We start from the raw sequence: 18,292 nt of genomic DNA, 5'->3' as shown, positions 1-18,292 counted from the left end.
CTTTTCAATGCCATGCACTGTAATCCACTGGACTCCTCTGTCCATGGAATTTTCCAGGCAGGAGTGAGTAGCCATTACCTTCATCAGGGGATTTTCCCAAACCAAGGATTGAACCTGGGTCCTCTGCATTGCAGGCAGATTTTTTACTATCCAAATCACAGGGAAGTCCAAGACAGAGCATCAGTTAATTAAACAAGCAAACAAAAATTATGCAAACTTTAACTGAATGAATGTTTTTAGTTTAGATAATATTCCACTAAAGGCAAGAATATTTTTATATATTTTATATGTATTACATAGAATTATGCTTGATAAATGATAGAGCCATAGAAAAGTAAGATTTCAAAACACTTATCTTGAGAGCTAAATGAAGAATTCTTCAATAACAAAAAAGTACAGCACAATCATCTTCAAGAACTTCAGTCCCATATGCAAGGCTACATGTCTTGAGAATATTGATGTATCAAAACATTTCAGTACAATTCCATTTATAATCATGAAAAACATAAAAACTGTACTTATTTTTTTTTGTTTTGTTTCTATTTACTACCAATTAATCTTCTGTTACATCTTGACCCCTAAGGAACCTCCAGTTAGAATAAGTCAAGCTGACCTTATTATTCCAGTTAATTGATAGCAATATTTTCTATCAAAAAATAAGTTGCCATTCTGATGTATATCCTAGTTTCTGTGAGCTTACCTAATGTAATTCTCCCATGGAATCATTTTTTGTTTCACTTAACAGACCTAGTTTTGAAGACAATTTTGTGGCTACATGTCAGCAGTGCCTCTCTGTAAGTTCCTTGGCACCTACACAGAAGCTGACCATTTTTCTGAAAATTCTCTGATCAGTTCTTGCATTAAAAAACTTAGCCATGATTTTATTCATTTTCTTTAAAAGGGGAGAAAAAAGACATATCCCAATTTGGGAACTTTCTGATCACATGTTAATTTGACAAGAAAAGAGTTAGATAAAAAGAGGAAAAGCAACAAAAATATTATTTTGCAAGTTATTTTTCTTTTTCTTATTTTATAAAAAACAGAAGTGAATTACTGCTTTTATTGCAAGAGAATCACAATAATACATATTTATGTTTTAGAGCATATATAAATAACAATAACACAAAGTAAAAAGCACAGTTATGTTTTTATAAATAACCATTAATGCTATGACATATAGGGCATCCCTGGTGGATCAGACAGTAAAGAATTTGCCTGCAATGCAACAGACACAGGAGACATGAGTTCAATCCTTGGGTCGGGAAGACCCTGGAATAGGAAATGGCCGCCCACTCCAGTATTCTTGCCTGCAAATCCCATAGACAGAAGAACCTGGCAGGCTGCAGTCCAAAGGGTCTCAAAGAGTCAGGCATGACTGAACACACACACACACAAATTATGATATGTAAGTATTTCTCCATAGTGTACATATGTTGATTAACATGGTTGTATTGTATTCCAAGAGAAGGCACTACTCATAGCAAACACTCTCTTCCAACAACACAAGAGAAGACTCTACACATGGACATCACCAGATGGCCAATACCGAAATTAGATTGATTATATTCTTTGCAACCAAAGATGGAGAAGCTCTATACAGTCAGCAAAAACAAGACTGGGAGCTGACTGTGGCTCAGATCATGAACTCCTTATTGCCAAATTCAGACTTAAATTGAAGAAAGTGGGGAAAACCACTAGACCATTCAGGTATAACCTAAATCAAATCCCTTATGATTATACAGTGGAAATAAGAAATAGATTTAAGGGACTAGATCTGATAAACAGTGTGCCCGATGAACTATGGATGGAGGTTTGTGACACTGTACAGGAGACAGGGATCAAGATCATCCCCAGGGGGGGAAAAAATGCAAAAAAGCAAAATGACAGTCTGAGGAGGCCTTAAAAATAGCTGTGAAAAGAAGAGAAGAGAAAAGCAAAGGAGAAGAGGAAAGATATACCCATTTGAATGCAGAGTTCCAAAGAACAGCAAGGAGATATAAGAAAGACTTCCTCAGTGATCAATGCAAAGAAATAGAGGAAAAGAATAGAATGGGAAAGACTAGAGAACTCCTCAAGAAAATTAGAGGTACCAAGGGAACATTTCATGCAAAGATGGGCTCAATAAAAGACAGAAATGGTATGGACCTGACAGAAGCAGAAGATATTAAGAAGAGGTGGCAAGAATACAGAGAAGAACTGTACAAAAAAAAAAAAAAAAATGTTCACAACCCAGTTAATCACGATGGTGTGATCACTCACCTAGAGCCAGACATCCTGGAATGTGAAGTCAAGGGGGCCATAGGAAGCATCATTACGAACAAAGCTAGTGGAGGTGATGGAATTCCAGTTGAGATATTTCAAATCCTAAAAGATGATGCTGTGAAAGTGCTGTACTCAATAGGTCAGCAAATTTGGAAAACTCAGCAGTGGCCACAGGACTGGAAAAGGTCAGTTTTCATTCCAATCCCAAAGAAAGTCAGTCCCAAAGAGTGCACAAACTACTGCACAATTGCATTCATCTCACACTCTATCAAAGCAATGCTCAAAATTCTCCAAGCCAGGCTTCAGCAATAAGTGAACCGTGAACTTCCAGATGTTCAAGCTGGTTTTAGAAAAGGCAGAGGAACCACAGATCAAATTCCCAACATCTGCTGGATCATTGACAAAGCAAGAGAGTTCCAGAAAAACATCTATTTCTGCTTTACTAACTATGCCAAAGCCTTCGACTGTGTGGATCACAACGAACTGTGGAAAATTCTGAAAGAGATGGGAATACCAGACCACCTGACTTGCTTGAGAAACATGTATGCAGGTCAGGAAGCAACAGTTAGAACTGGACAGGAAACAACAGACTGGTTCCAAATAGGAAAAGGAGTACGTCAAGGTTGTATAATGTCACCCTGCTTATTTAACTTATATGCAGAATATATCATGAGAAATGCTGGGCTGGAGAAGCACAAGCTGGAATCCAGATTGCCAGGAGAAACATCAATAACCTCAGATATGCAGATCACACTACCCTTATGGCAGAAAGTGAAGAAGAACTAAAGAGCCTCTTGATGAAAGTGAAAGAGGAAAGTGAAAAAGTTGGCTTAAAGCTCAACATTCAGAAAAGTAAGATCATGACATTTGGTCCCATCACTTCATGGCAAATAGATGGGGAAACAGTGGAAACAGTGGCTGACTTTATTTTTGGAATAAAATAAAGTAAAACATTTTAATAAATAAAAAAAAAACATTTGGAATTAAGAAATGGCCAGTTTACAAGCAGAATTTAGAGGACATACAGATAGACTTAACATTTCAGAGTTGGTAAATAATCAAATTGTGGTCATTAAAAAAAAACTTCATAGAAAGATGGAGTTGATATCATGATTGTAACACTCTTTTTCAAGATCTCTGAAAGTGGATATTTCTGGCTCACAAAATAACTCCCAGAAAGCTTAAGGACATTGTGCCATAAAAATTTAAGGCACCCAAATTACTCATTATGTTTAGAGATTTTAAAAAAATGTCTATAAAAAGAGAGAGAGAGAAAAAAAAAATTATGTGTGTGGTTCTGGTACATGAAGTTGACCTTAGTGTTTCACTCTTGAATTCCTAAATTTGCCACAGGAAGATTACTTGTGGAGATTTTGTTTCAAGGAAGACAAGGTACATAGGGAGAAAACCCAAATCTTATCTGCACTCTTCATCCAAGCCCAGGCATGTCCAGTTAGATTAAGTGACTCCAATCTAATTTGAAAGTAGGAGAGCAAGAAATAAATGTTTGGTGCTATAATTCAGTGGCAACCCACTCCAGTATCCTTGCTTGGGAAATATCATGGATAGGGAAGCCTGATGGACTGCAGTCCATGGGCTCACAAAGAGTTGGGCACGACTGAGTGACTGACGCTTATAAGGCAATGAATTTTAAGAGGTGGTGATCTAGCAAATGCTTCCTGGCATAACAGCACACATTAAAAATTATGAAATATGCCAAGTTTGTGTTTCATAATGTGGATATAAAGGTGTGTGAAAAATTCATCTTGCCTTTGAGGAGATTTTAATCAAATGATTAATGACGTTGAAATAATATAACATTCTGTTTCATAGTAGGATTTTTGAGAAGGTGACTAAAGAATTAGATTCCTTAATGCAGGTTGCTTCTTCCTTAAGACTAGCTAATTTCTGTCTCAATGCTTTTCCTTTTCTCTAAACCTGTGATTTAGCATCCACACTCTGAATAACCTGGTTTTAGGATGTTAGAAATTTACATCTGAATTTCAACAAATCTTGGTGAACAAGTAGACATCATACACATGAAAATGACTTTTGTACAGCAGAGATCTCATGTGTTATAAGCAAATTCATAATTTTCCACTAGTGTGAGGTTTATCTTCTTTCTAAATCCTTGACTTAGTGGGACTTCAAAGTTCTTTGTGCTAAGGTGCTTCATTTGTGTCTCTCTTTGCTATCCCATGGACTGTATAGCCCACCAGGCTCCTCTGTCCATGAGATTCTCCAGGCAGGAATACTGGAGTAGGGTGCCATTTCCTTCTACACAATGCTCTTTGGGAGTACATAAATACATATGTATTTATTACTATTCTAAACATGAATGCATAAATAAAAATTTTTAAATGAAGAGTAACTAAATTTATGAAAATTTAAGTCTATTTGCTTATTTGTTTATGCTTTTGTATGGGGTTTCAGGTTCTCAAAATGATTTTTTTTTACTTCTTTTTTATTTTTATTTTTTAATTTATTTTTATTTGAAGGAAAATTGCTTTACAATATTGTGTTGGTTTCTGCCATATATCAACATGAATCAGCCATCAGTTCAGTTCAGTCGCTCAGTCGTGTCCGACTCTGCGACCCCATGAATCGCAGCAAGCCAGGCTTCCCTGTCCATCACCAACTCCCAGAGTTTACTCAAACTCATGTCCATCGAGTCGGTGATGCCACCCAACCATCTCATCCTCTATCCTCCCCTTCTCCTCCTGCCCCCAATCCCTCCCAGCATCAGGGTCTTTTCCAATGAGTCAACTCTTCGAATGAGGTGGCCAAAGAATTGGAGTTTCAGCTTCAGCATCAGTCCTTCCAATGAATCAGCCATAGGTATTCTCAAAATGATTTAGTATAAATCTTAATAGAGAAGAATAAATTAAAGTAATGTATTTCTTATTGCAATTAGTAGCTTTGAAATCAGTAGCTGTTGTATAATAAGTGCATTAAAATATATGCATACATATATTAATATATGTTACCTTCATTAACATATATTACCTATTACATAAATATATCATATATTTATCACTTTCTATAAATTATTTTTATAAAGTGACTGAAACATAAAATCCAAATGTGCTTTCATTTCAAAGATTTTGTTTTTCTTTTCAAACTTATTTTCTTTCTTTTTTTATTCATCCTACATGGGCAATGTTACTTATTTGAATAATTAGATAAAAGTATCTCCTGGAAATTGTTTTGGTGATCATTGTTTATATGATGGATCATATAAGTAGGATATTATTCCATTTTTAAAAAAGGATTAAAAAAGCCCAATAATTTGTACTTTATTTTAGACTTTAACAGTTGTATTAGAGAATATTTATGCATAATGTTTAATGTATTAAATCATATGGATAGCCTTGGAACATTAAGTGAAAATGATAATGAATTTATTTATCAATTATCTCAACCCTCTAACCTCTAAGTTTTTAATATTTTCTTTTTAGAGACACGACAGTCAAGATACCAATATATCAATGTCACTTGCACAGTTAATTCAGTCTCAAGTTTCTAGTATATTAATCATCTTTATTATCTGTCATATATTGTACAGATTTAAGCTGGCTTTCTTCTTTTTATATTCTTAGTCATTTATAGTTAAACGTTCATGATACTTTCACATCGTTAATGATACAGTGTGTGTGTGTGTGTGCTCTGTCTCTCAGACTGTTTATGACTCCATGGAGTGTAGCCCACAAGGTTCCTCTGTCCACGGAATTTTCCAGTCTAAACACTGGAGTGGGCTGCCACTTCCTCCTCCAGGGGATCTTCCAGTCCCAGGAACTGAACTGATATTGGCAAGCAAATAATTTACCACTGTGCCACCTGAGAAGACACTGTAAATCATTAAATATAAGTCATATTTAACACCCTTAAATTTCTATATATTAATTAGCAATTATTCCAAAGAAGAGTTTAAAAGTAAGGTCACCTTAGGGTAGTGGATGACCCGATGGAAAATAAGATATATCACAACCTTAAAAGTTACTATAATTAATGTCCCACTCTCTTGAGTGAAGAGTTTATTTACTGTTTGGATTCAAGTTGACTGACATCTTTATTGATTAATTTTATTTTGTCAAAATACATATGTCCTTAAGGTATAAAATATTTTATATCAGTTAGTCTGAATTACTTTCTGAAAACAGCTGCAGGGTACAATGTTTAAAACAAAATCAATATTGAATTGCCTCTTGTTGATAAATAATACTTTGCTGACCTCCACCACTCTGAATGGCTTTTGTTATTTTCCTACTTGGCAAATAAGGCACAGGGGTTAAGGATACTCATTGTCAAATACTCCTTGACTTCCGGAGGTCAACAGAAAAATGAAGGTAGTCAAAGAGTTGCCGCTGGCTTATGTGGCAGCCTAGCAAGATCCCAGATTTAGGTTATGTTTATGTGACATTTATCTAATTAAGAAGGCCAAGCAGAATGATAAATCTTTTTCACTGTATCTGTGCAGAAATGGGTTTATAAACAAGCACCTGCCATAAATCACAAAAACAGTTTTGTGAAAAGTACCTAGAGACTAGATGTATCTTTATAATTACTTGAGACATCCTGTGTCCTGCTTTCCTACCTTCCACTGTTCTTTTAGATAAACTCTTTAATCCTGCTTTAAACTCAAGTTATTTTCATTCTTTTTAAGACATGGGTTACGGCCAGAATACATTTTGGGTAACTCCTTGAGTATTCTATTAGACTCTATAAATGTCTAGTATGACGGTTGGATGCCAATAATAAAATACCATGAATGAACCTACCATTTTCTACCAGTTTTCCAGCTCTTTCTTCCTCACTAGGTATCAGTCTTTTCTTTAAGATAACATTTGACCTTTTCACATGTGTATAGTAAGTTAGTGGTTTCAGGATTTGGAAAGGCAAATGTTCAAAGAAATCAATACCTTGTTCACAATAGTGGCCGAATCCAATAGGAAGAATAGAACAAATGAATACTTTATAATAGAAATGACACCAAGAGGGTCAAAAAAATTTTTGGAAAAGTGTGATACATTGAAAAGTAGTGTGTCTAGTCCTAGAAATTTTTCATTCTACAGTGTTATCAACCATCAAGAAATGGTCTGAGTGCAAGAAAATACTCAATTCATAACAGATACAACATAAAGAATAAAAGATTAGAGAGGACAAGAGCTTTCAACATAAGAGCAGATAGAATTTGACATCCTTTAAAAATGTGTTTGTATTTCCTCCTGTGGCTGCGATACTTAATTGATGCACAATTGCTCTAATAGTGTTTCTTCATGTTGGTTTACAAAAGAACTTTGCAGTAATCAGAGAACAGAAAGTGCAGAGCTACACAGTAAATGCCTTAGCACTTGGGTCAGCCCATTTAATTTCTCTTTCAAATTCAATTGTTCACCTGCTGTGCTTATTAAATACAAGCATACTGTCTGTATCTGAATGCACTGGCTGTGTCATTTTGGCACTGTCTACCTACTGCTTTTGCCATTTCTAATGAGAGCTGCCTCTGTCTCTGTCGGAGGAAATCCCCAGAATATAAAGTAGGTATACTTCTTTCCACATGCATTGTTTAGTTATTTAAATTACCATATAACTAATTTATAATCATGGCACTGCTACTGGCTAATCAGCTTATTATTTTTATAGTAACTGGAGGAACAACATACACTGCCAAAGGGAACATTTTAAATTAGTTAGGTTAGTGAGTTATGTGAGTTACTTGGTTATTATGAATAATTAGGAACACTTTTGAATTTCAATACATTTAATGTTTGGACACTGAGATACTTGTTGATAAACTGATAGAAATAATACATTTAAAAAGAACTCTTTATTTTAAGCTGGTCAGAAACAACAAAGACAGTCATTAAAGGTCTCTAAAAATTAATAAAAAGGCTTAAACAGGCTCCTCAGTCCAAGAAATTCTCCAGGTGAGAATACTAACGTAGATAGCCAATTACTTCTCCAGGGGATCTTCCCAGGGATTGAACCTGGGTCTCCTGAACTGCAGAAGAGATGGAAGTGAATCTTTTTAACTTTGTGTTAGGCAGTGATTTCTTAGCTATGACACCAGAAACACAAGTGATAAGAGAAAAAATAAATAAGTTGACTTCATCAATCTTTTGAAAAAAATTGCTCTGCAAATATTACAGTCAAGAAGGAAAAATGTAAAAAGCACAAAGTGAAAAAATACTTCCAAATTATTTATGCTATTGTGGAAATGTATAAAGAATACAGAAAAATTCTTATAATAATATAAGAATAATCTAATTTATAGATGTACAAATAATCAATTGCAAAAGTACAAATAATTATTTCTCCAAGAAGAATACAAACGTCCAATAAGCACATAAAAAGTTGCATATAAATAGCTATTAAGGAATGCAAATCAAAACCATAATGAGAAACCAATGCCATACTGTAAAACAATTATAAATTAAAATATTGAATATTAGTCAAATATTTAAAATAATTAATATTAAATACTAATATTCAGTGTTAATATTAAGATAATAAATTAATATTAAAATAAATAAATAAATGAAAAGAAAACACAATGAGATACTGATTTACACCCACTGAGACTCCTATAATAAGACAGAGAGTAACCACTGTTGGTTTTATGAGATGACTGTGTTCTTCCCAAACTCATATGTTGGAGCCCTAATCCCCAGCATCTTCAACAATGACTTATTTGAAGATAGAGTTTTAAAGAGCTAATTGAATTAAAATGTGACTGTTCCAGTCGTCCCTAATCCAATACGACTGTTATTCTTATAAGAAAAGAAGGTTAGAACACAGACAGCACAGACCAGGAGATCCTGGGTGCATGTATGCAGAGAGAGTCAGTCACAAGGAGAGGCAGCAAGAGAGTGTCCACCAGCAGCCAAGAGAAATTCAGAGGAAACCACCCTGCTGGTACTTTGATCTTAGATTCCAGCATCAAGAAGTGTGAGAAAATAAACTTCTGTTGTTTTGACCACCCATTCTGGGTTTTTTTTTTTTTTTTTTAATGAAAAGCTTGTCAAACTATTACAGTTGGCAAGGATGTAGAGAATGCTCATATACTGATGGAATGAATGTACAATAGTGCAGGCAGTCTGGAAAACATTCTAAATTTTCTCAAATTCTTCAATGTAACATTATCACCAGGCACAAAACTTCACTCCTAGATATACGCCCAACGTAAGTGAAAACTTATGTCCATGCCCAAACATATACACCACTGTTCATATAAACTTATCCAAAATAGCCAAAAGTAGAAACATCCCAAGAAACAACTCAACTGATGAATAAGCAAACAAAATGTGGTACATTCATATCATGGAATATTATCCAGGAAGGGTTGAATGATATACTGATACATTCAGTAATATGGGTGAACCATGTTATACTAAGTGAAAGAAACCAGTTAACAAAATACCACATGTAGCATAAATCCATCTTTTTAAAAATAATTTTATTTATTTATTTTTGTTTTGCTGCAAAACAATTTATTTGTATTTTGTTTTGGGTCCTTGCTTCTGGGCAGGCTTTGCCCTAGCTATGGTGAGCAGGGCCTACTCTCTAGTTGGGGTGCATGGCCTTGTCATTTCAGTCACTTCTCTTGCAGCGACAGGCTCTTGGGTGTGCAGGCTTCAGTAGTTGTAGCACGTGGACTCTAAAGCACAGGCTCAGAAGTTGTGGTACATGGGCTGAGTTGCTCTGCAGCATATGGGATCTTCTGGAATTAGGGATAGAACTGATCTCTCCTACATTGGCAGTAGTGTGATGAATATATTCTAAAATTAAATGGTTCTTGTAATTGTACAACTCTGTGAACACACTAAAAAGCATTGATTATATACTTCAAAAGAATAGCATTTACGTTAAATTATTAAATCTTAATAAAGTGGTTGAAAACTACAATATTTGTCAAAATTCTGTTCAAAGGTATAAAAAGCAATGCATTCTTATTTCAGATCTTGACAAACCTTTATTTTCTCTGAGTCAGCAAAAAATTATTAGTATCCATTCTGAAAGAAAGAGCCTAGAGACCTGACCCATTTACTTGAGATCAAGAAGCTGAGCTTTTAAATATCTCATGCTTAAGAAAAGAAAATGCATGCCATGGCCTGCAAGACAAATGAGGAAAAATAAACATTCTTCTGCTTGAGTTGAGACCTCATGGCTATACAAGACATGCACTTATAAAGCTGTACTGAAAATGGACCAGCTCTCATAGGGAGTAAAATTCTTGCTCAAATCATGTCAATCCTTGATAAGATTAAAAGGATTTCTGAATCCTGTGATCTTACCCTAACCACCTTGCAGAGCACATTTAAATCCTCTCTAGAGTGAGACTTCACCATTCAGAACGTTAAATAATATGTAATTTGTCATGCACGTCTACTGACCAAAAGGAAAGAACACAGAATAAAAATAACTCTTTGTGACCCCATGGCCTATACAGTCCATGGATTCTCCAGGCCAGAACACTGGAGTGAGTGGCCTTTCCCTTCCCCAGGGGATCTTCCTAACCCAGGAGTCGAACCCAGGTCTCCTGCATTGCAGGCAGATTCTTTACCAGCTGAGCTACAAGGGAAACCCTAATTAAAGGGGAGGACTTCAAAATAACCATGCTTTTTATGTTCATTTAACTAAAAGACAAGGATCAATATTTTTAGGATAGAATTAGGGCACAATAAAATAAGAAAAAGAATTAAACTGTAGAAGTCATATATTAAACTCAGTGAATGACTTAGTATTTTAGTCACAGCCTGTGAGAAAATTAGTGATCTGGGTGATAAAAGAAAATTTCTGGACAGACACACACGAAAAAATGGATAATACAGAAAAAAGCATAAAAGTATTTTTTCCAATATCACGATACCAAAATATATATTTATTCAGATTTCCAGGAGAAAGGGAATAAAAAACAGGGTTGATAGAAATCATAAAGGGATAAAGGCAGGGATGTCAGCCTCATGGTGGCATGAGATGCCTTCTTTTCTCTCCTCTTTAATCCACCACTAGCAAAACATCCATTACTCAAAAAGTTCCCTCTGCCCAACTCACCAGGATACCAGTGAGAGCCACGCATCTGTGCATCTGAAGAAGGACAGACTGGGACACACGGGGAGGGCAGAACCCAGGGAACGCTAGAAGCAGTGCCCACCACCCCAGTCCCTCGGCTGCTGCAGCTGAGCCCACAGCCCCAGCAAATGTGGTGGTAGCAGCAGAGGCGTTGCACACAACCAGAGCCTCCTGGTCACGGTGGTGCTGGTGATCACCGGGAACCAGGGCCCCTGCCTGTAACTGCTGCCTCCTTGCTTGCGGCAGCGGTGCCTGTGAGCCCAGCAACCCCAAACAAAATGAAGGCATCCATGACCCCAGCCCTTGACTCCTCTTGAGCTTGACCCCTCTTGACCCCTCTTGACCAGCTCTTCACCCTGGGGTCTTCAGGACCCCACCCTCTTCCTCCCTCGTTGCAGTAGCAGTGCCTGTACCCCAGATGGCTTCAGATGCATCAGAGATGCCCCCTTTCTGGTGCCTGATGACGCGTGCACTGCCGGCAGCTCTTACAAAAGCAGTGGGCTGGGGGAGGGGGCGCGCAAGTGCCAGTTCTCTACTGTAGACAGTCAACAGAAGAGAAAAACCAACAAAAACCTGCTATAGCGCCACCTGCTGAAAAACAAAAGACAGGCCTCTAATTATCAGTCTACTGGATTGTTGAGGCTTCCCTGGTGGCTCAGACGGTAAAAGCATCTGCCTACAATGTGGGAGACCCAGGCTCAATCCCTCGGTCAGAAGACCCCCTAGAGAAGGAAATGGCAACCCACCCCAGTACTCTTTCCTGGAAAATTCCATGGATGGAGGAGTCTAGTGGGTTACAGCCCATGGGGTTGCAAAGAGTTGGACATGACTGAGCAACTTCACTTTCACTTTCACTGGATTGCTAGAATCAGAGTAAGCAGAGCTTTGCCTAAGTGTTTGCTACTTCCAATATGTCAGCAGAGAAATGACTCATCAGGAAACATGAAATACCATGTAACATGGTACTACACAAAGACAATGACAGTTCTCCAGAAACCAGCTTTAAAGTCATGGAAGACTGTGAACTAACTGATAGGGAACTCAAAATAACTATCATAAAGAAACGCTATTAGCTTAAAAAAAAAAAAAACAGAAAGGCAGTTCAGTGAATTCAGGAATAAAATTAATGAACCAAAGGAATATTTTACCAAAGAGATTAAAACTATAGAAAAGCACCAAGCAGAAATTCTGAAGCTGAAGAATTCAATACATGAGATTAATGTTGCATTATTAGAAATCATTGTAAATAGAATATATGGAAGAGAGAATAAACAGTCTTAAAGATAGAAATGTAGAAATGATCCAGGTAGAAGGGAAGAGAAAACTGAGATTTCAAAGGAAAATGAAGAAACTCTGAGAACTATTTCACTTCATTAGAAAAAGCCACATAAAAACAGTGGGTGTCTCAGAAGAAGAAGAGGGGTTGAAGGGAGCAGAAAATTTATTTGAAGAAAGAATACCTGAGGAGTTCTCAAGCCTATAAAGGAACAGGATGTATAAGTCCACAGAGTAATAGTACAGTAATTATCTCAATGCAAAAAGATCTTTCCTAAGACATGTATTATTAAAACTGTCAAAATTAAATGATAAAGAATTTTAAAGTAAGCCAGGAGAAAAAAAAAAAAAAAGCTGTGACCCTCATTAAGCTAGCTGCAGATTTCACAGCTGAAACTCTGCAAGCCAGTTGAAAACAATTGACCCATGTATTGTAAGTCTTGGATACAATTATCTGCATAATATATTTATCTTAATAATTGTTGTCATTTATTTTTATACCATTTCATTCCTCTACAGCTGTTGCAGCAATTGTATTTAATAGCCATTATACAAGTAATTTTTTCAAGAGAAAGGCTGTGAGAATGGAAACGGTAATATTCTTGCTCTGTATTTTTATTTAATTCTGTACTGAGATCAGTGCCAGAATTTGAGAAAATTCAAAATATTTTTGGCTGTAGTCTTAATCTGAGTAGTTTTATTTAGGCCTAAACAACTCTTTGAATGCCTATGACTAATCTTATGGCCATAGTATCAGTATTATGTGTTAGTCGCTCAGTCGTGTCTGACTCTTTGCAAGTCCATGATCTCTCCATGGAATTCTCCAGGCCAGAATGCTGGAGTGGGTTGCCATTTCCTTCTCCAGAGGATCTTTGTGACCCAGGAATTGAACCCAGGTCTTCTGCATTGCAGGCAGATTCTTTACCATCTGAGCTAGAACCTTATGATAATTTTTATAACAAATACTACTAATAATTAAAATGTATATACTACTTACTCTGAACCAGGCAGAGTTTTAAAGATTTGCATTTCATCTCGTCACCTCAGACACCCCACAACTATTATGGTGCTTGTCTTATAAATGAGGAGATTGAGGCACAGGAAAGTTAAGTAACATCCCTATGGCACACAGCCACGTGGTGTCTAAGTGAGATTCTAATTTAGGAAGTCCCAGTTCAAAATACACCTCTTCTAGCCTTAATCTCTCCCTAACATTTAAGGAGTGGTAGACACTGGCCTTTTAGAAATGGTGTTAAAATGTCAATATACAGTCTGGCAGAAAGAGCAATCAGTTAGCACCCCCAACACCACCCCCTTTCAAGCTAGTTGATGTAGAGTACTTTATAACCTTTCAGTCCTAACCTTGACAGTCATAGAGACTTTGGCTTTTGTAGAAGACACCAAGAATACATCAATTTCCAGGAGGCATGTGAAAAGTTAAAAGGTGGCTTATAAATTGCAAATGAAATGCCCAAGTGTGTTTAGCACACCCATTATTGGATCCATGCATCACCAAGGCTCGGTTTCGTAGTTGAGAATCCTTAGATTCAAGGATATTTGGCAGAACTTAGCAGTCCAGATGTTGTGTAGCAGGCTTAGCCCCTGCTGTCTACTGAATTTCTAATTATTGTCTTTTCTGTCATCTGCTATTGGTTTGTTCTACCCTTCTGTGACTACACCTTTTAGATTTCCAAAATGTCAGTGGGAGGCTTTTAATCTATCTGAAAGAATTATGACAACAGGATATAATATATAATATAAGGACATTATACTCTTTCTCAAATGGAAATTATCTCACTGTCTCCCGGGATGTATCTTAATGATGTGTCTAAAAGATAGATATAATTGAGGACTTATTTAAACACTGTTCAGCTTGTGTTCAGAGCACAAGCAAATTACAAAAACACTTCAATTGTGTAGTACAATCTTAAGGGAAAAAAATCTAAAAAATGGGAGATTGAGGCAGAAGATTAAGAGAACAAATGTGATGGGGTAACTTCCAGCTCCTGCTGTGGGTACATCAGATTGCTCCTTCTTGAAGGATTATATAGAGACTGGCTTTATGAACTGCTGCAAAGCCCATCTGGTCGGAAGAAGGGAGAAAACAACCCACTATTGTCCTACAGTTCTGTCTCTCATGGATTCACATTTGCCCTACTTCACTCCACACTCCACTCTCCACACTTCTGGATTGTACCACCCGAACTCTCCAGGTAGCAACGGAGGAAGCTGGTGGACTGTGGACAGGTGTAGCAGCACGTGCTTGGCTCCTCTACAATGAGAATAATGCACAGAAGCTGTTCTTAGGCTACTCCAAGACACAAAGCAAGTGGCATGCATGCATCCGTGGTAGTAATTACTGAATACCATACACTAGAGTGGAGAAGGAAATGGCAACCCACTCCAGTATTCTTTCCTGGAGAATCCCATGGACAGAGGAGACCGGCAGGCTACAGTCCATGGAGTCGCAAGAGTCAGACATGACTTGGTGACTAAACCACCACCACCACGATACACTAGAGTACCGCCCTTCATGAGAGGGAAAAGGTTAGGATAGCTCTCTAAAAAGAAAAGGGTGAAGAAAGAAATACAACCTATCTCTCTACAGGTCTCCCAGGTAACAGTCAACAATTAAGACTCAGATTTTCATCTTGTATGCAGTGTAGAACCAAGAGGCCCTACAATCAAGAGATCCTCATCTCATGCTGGTGACACAGTGCCCCCAGACAAGTACTAACAGGATCAGCTTTCAGCATCAGATATTAACTCACCTTGCAATAATCCACTTTTCAATTCATCTACCTAAATCCTGACTACTGGTTTTTCCAATAGTCCTGTATGGATCTGAGAGTTGGACCATAAAGAAGGTTGAGCACTGAAGAATTGATGCTTTTAAATTTTGATGTTGGAGAAGACTCTCGAGAGTCCCCTGGACTGCAAGGACATCAAACCAGTCAATCCTAAAGGAACTCAATCCTGATATTTCATTGGAAGGACTGATGCTGAAGCTGCAATACTTTGGCCACCTGATGCAAAGAACTGACTCATTAGAAAAGATTCTGATGCTGGGAAAGATTGCAGGAAGGAGGAAAAGGGGATGACAGAGGATGAAATGGTTGGGTGCCATCACTGCCTCAATGGACATGAGTTTGAGCAAGCTCTGGGAGATGGTGAAGAACAGGGAAACCTGGCGTGTTGCAGTCCATGGGGTTGCAAAGAGTTGGGCAAGATTGAGCCACTGAACAACAACAAATCCTAACTACATTCTATCTTTTTACTTTTATGTTCATGCAAATATCAGATTCTACTCTTTGTATATATTAGACATATTTCTACTTTGAGGTTTAGAAAAGTATGAAATGGAAAAATCACAAAAGAATTATAAATTACTAGTACATTTATGGAGATATATTCAATCTCAGAAGGAATAAGCAATATGCAAATGCAAAAAGATATGTTCTTGCCCAAAGTTTGCTAACCATTATGTCAGGAAGCATACTGTTGATAGACATACTTATTTGTGAGGATATTAAAGCATTTTTGGAAGAATCTGGCATCATACATCACATTTACAGAGACAAATTCAAGGCCATAACCTAAAATAGGTATGTGTATTTGTGTGTGTGCATATGTTATATGTGATTATTGAATTACCATGTAATATTGATAAAATAAGTTGAAATATCTTCTATAGCCATTAGTAGGTGAATGACTTTTAGATCACACTAAGGAAAACTAAGCAGGCAGCAATTCATCTTAATAGGACACATCTATATGACTTTGATATGCAAAATATCCAAGAAAAACAGTGACTTGCTAAAAGCAATTAAAGTAAATTCAGAATTTCATTTGGGTTTTTTTAAAACATGAGAATTTCATCTAGAGAAAATACAAGCTAAAAATCCCATTCCTCTTGAAGATTGAAGACATGATTGTGTATATTTGGATAGAAAGAGTTACAGAGGAATTCACATTATACAGTATATACTTTTATACCTTTTTTTACAGGAAATAAAATTTATGTATTATTTGTAAAATGTTAAAACTTACTGAAATGCAAAAGTATTAGAATAGATACCAATCTCCAGACAGGGGTTGACTCAGAGGACCCACCAACTGTCCCTCCCGGAGGTTGTGACAGAATCTGGACCTCCATCCTTGTTCTGCCAGGCCCTTGGCACCTCCTGATTATTGTAGACTCAAGGCTGACTTTCCCCAGCCTCAACCTCACTGTTATCCTGAGGTACTTTGGTGAGAGAAAGGGGATGGTCTTACGGTGGGTGTCAGTTATCGCACAAGATACTGGATCTGGCCAGGGATCTGTCAGATGACATTCCTCAAGCAGTAGTCTAAGTGAGAGCAAGTGGGACAGACATAAGCCTGGGTTCAGGACCCTATTCTGTTGTTTCAAGTGCGCAAAGCCTGCAGACTGCTCTAGTCCTCCGTTCTGCCATTGAGCATCTCATTGCCCTTCTGGGTATTTATTTCTTCAATCAAAATAAGAACGAAGAAAAATAGATTCCTGGAACTAGACATGCAACAGAAATATCTGTGCAGCAAAGTTGGGGGGATGACACTGGATCTCAGTCTGGGGCTTATTTACAATATCTATCCTTGACTGTGAGTCCTACAGGCCAGGTTCTGCATTTAAGGGTATTTTCACAACTACAGAAGGAGGAACTATAATCTTTTCCTGAAGAGTTTCCACAGGACCCAGCAAGACTCCTTTCACCCGGGATGCAAGCCTTGGATGAGGCTTTCTCTCCAGGTGGGAGGCTCAGAGGGCTCCTGGGGTCAAGGGCTGCATGAGCACCCATGGGTGATGGCACCTGCTTGAGACTCTCCCTCCAGACACTCCTTCCACCAAGTCATCCTGTCTGTGCTTCCCGCCTTCTCTGCACACTGTCCCCCATCCTGGGAATGACCTCTGTGACAATTTCCAATCTGCCTCAGGGATGCTGTTTGAAGCCGGAGTTAATAATAAAGTGGCCCAACACTGGAGGAAAGTGTTCCTCTCTCCTCTCTTGCTCCCTAGTCATCCATGCAGAAATTAGCTACAAGGATTTGGTCTTATTTCATATGAAGCCCTAACCCAAGGAGGGCTTCCCTGGTGTCTCAGATGGTAAAGAATCTGCGTGCAATGTAGGAGACCTGGGTTCAGTCCCTGGGTTGGGAAGGTCCCCTGGAGAAGGAAATGGCTACCCACTCCAGTCTTCTTGCCTGGAAAATCCCATGGACAGCTGAACCTGGTGGGCAATAGTCCATAGGGTCACACAGAGGCAGACATGACTAAAGCTACTTAGCATGCACTAACCCAAGAGACACCTCCATGACTAAACCAACATCCTCTCAGCATCCTTCTGCACTGTGGAGAAACAGTGGGGACCATTTCTGTCCAGCTCACAGTCAGGCCCAGCAACTAGCACAGAAGCAGACGGTGGGCACTGATTCAGTATCTGTCAGGGATTATGAGTGAGTCCTGTGGGCAGGACTGAGATGATGCATCTTCAAGGTGGGTGCAGTTTTCCCTTTTGTAGATACAGGGCTTCTGCTAACCAATACCTGAGTGTCTTGGAACTGAGCAGGACCCTCCCTATGGGTCCTTTCCAAGACAGCTCCATCTCCAAATGCTCTGCTTTATCTTCTCTCTGAAGTTCCTAGATAATAGTATCTGATGCACATT

This window comes from Cervus elaphus, chromosome 8 (assembly GCF_910594005.1).
Source record: "Cervus elaphus chromosome 8, mCerEla1.1, whole genome shotgun sequence".
Lineage (NCBI taxonomy): Eukaryota > Metazoa > Chordata > Mammalia > Artiodactyla > Cervidae > Cervus > Cervus elaphus.
The sequence above is the reverse complement of the archived record's forward strand: the minus strand, read 5'-3'. Positions refer to the sequence as shown.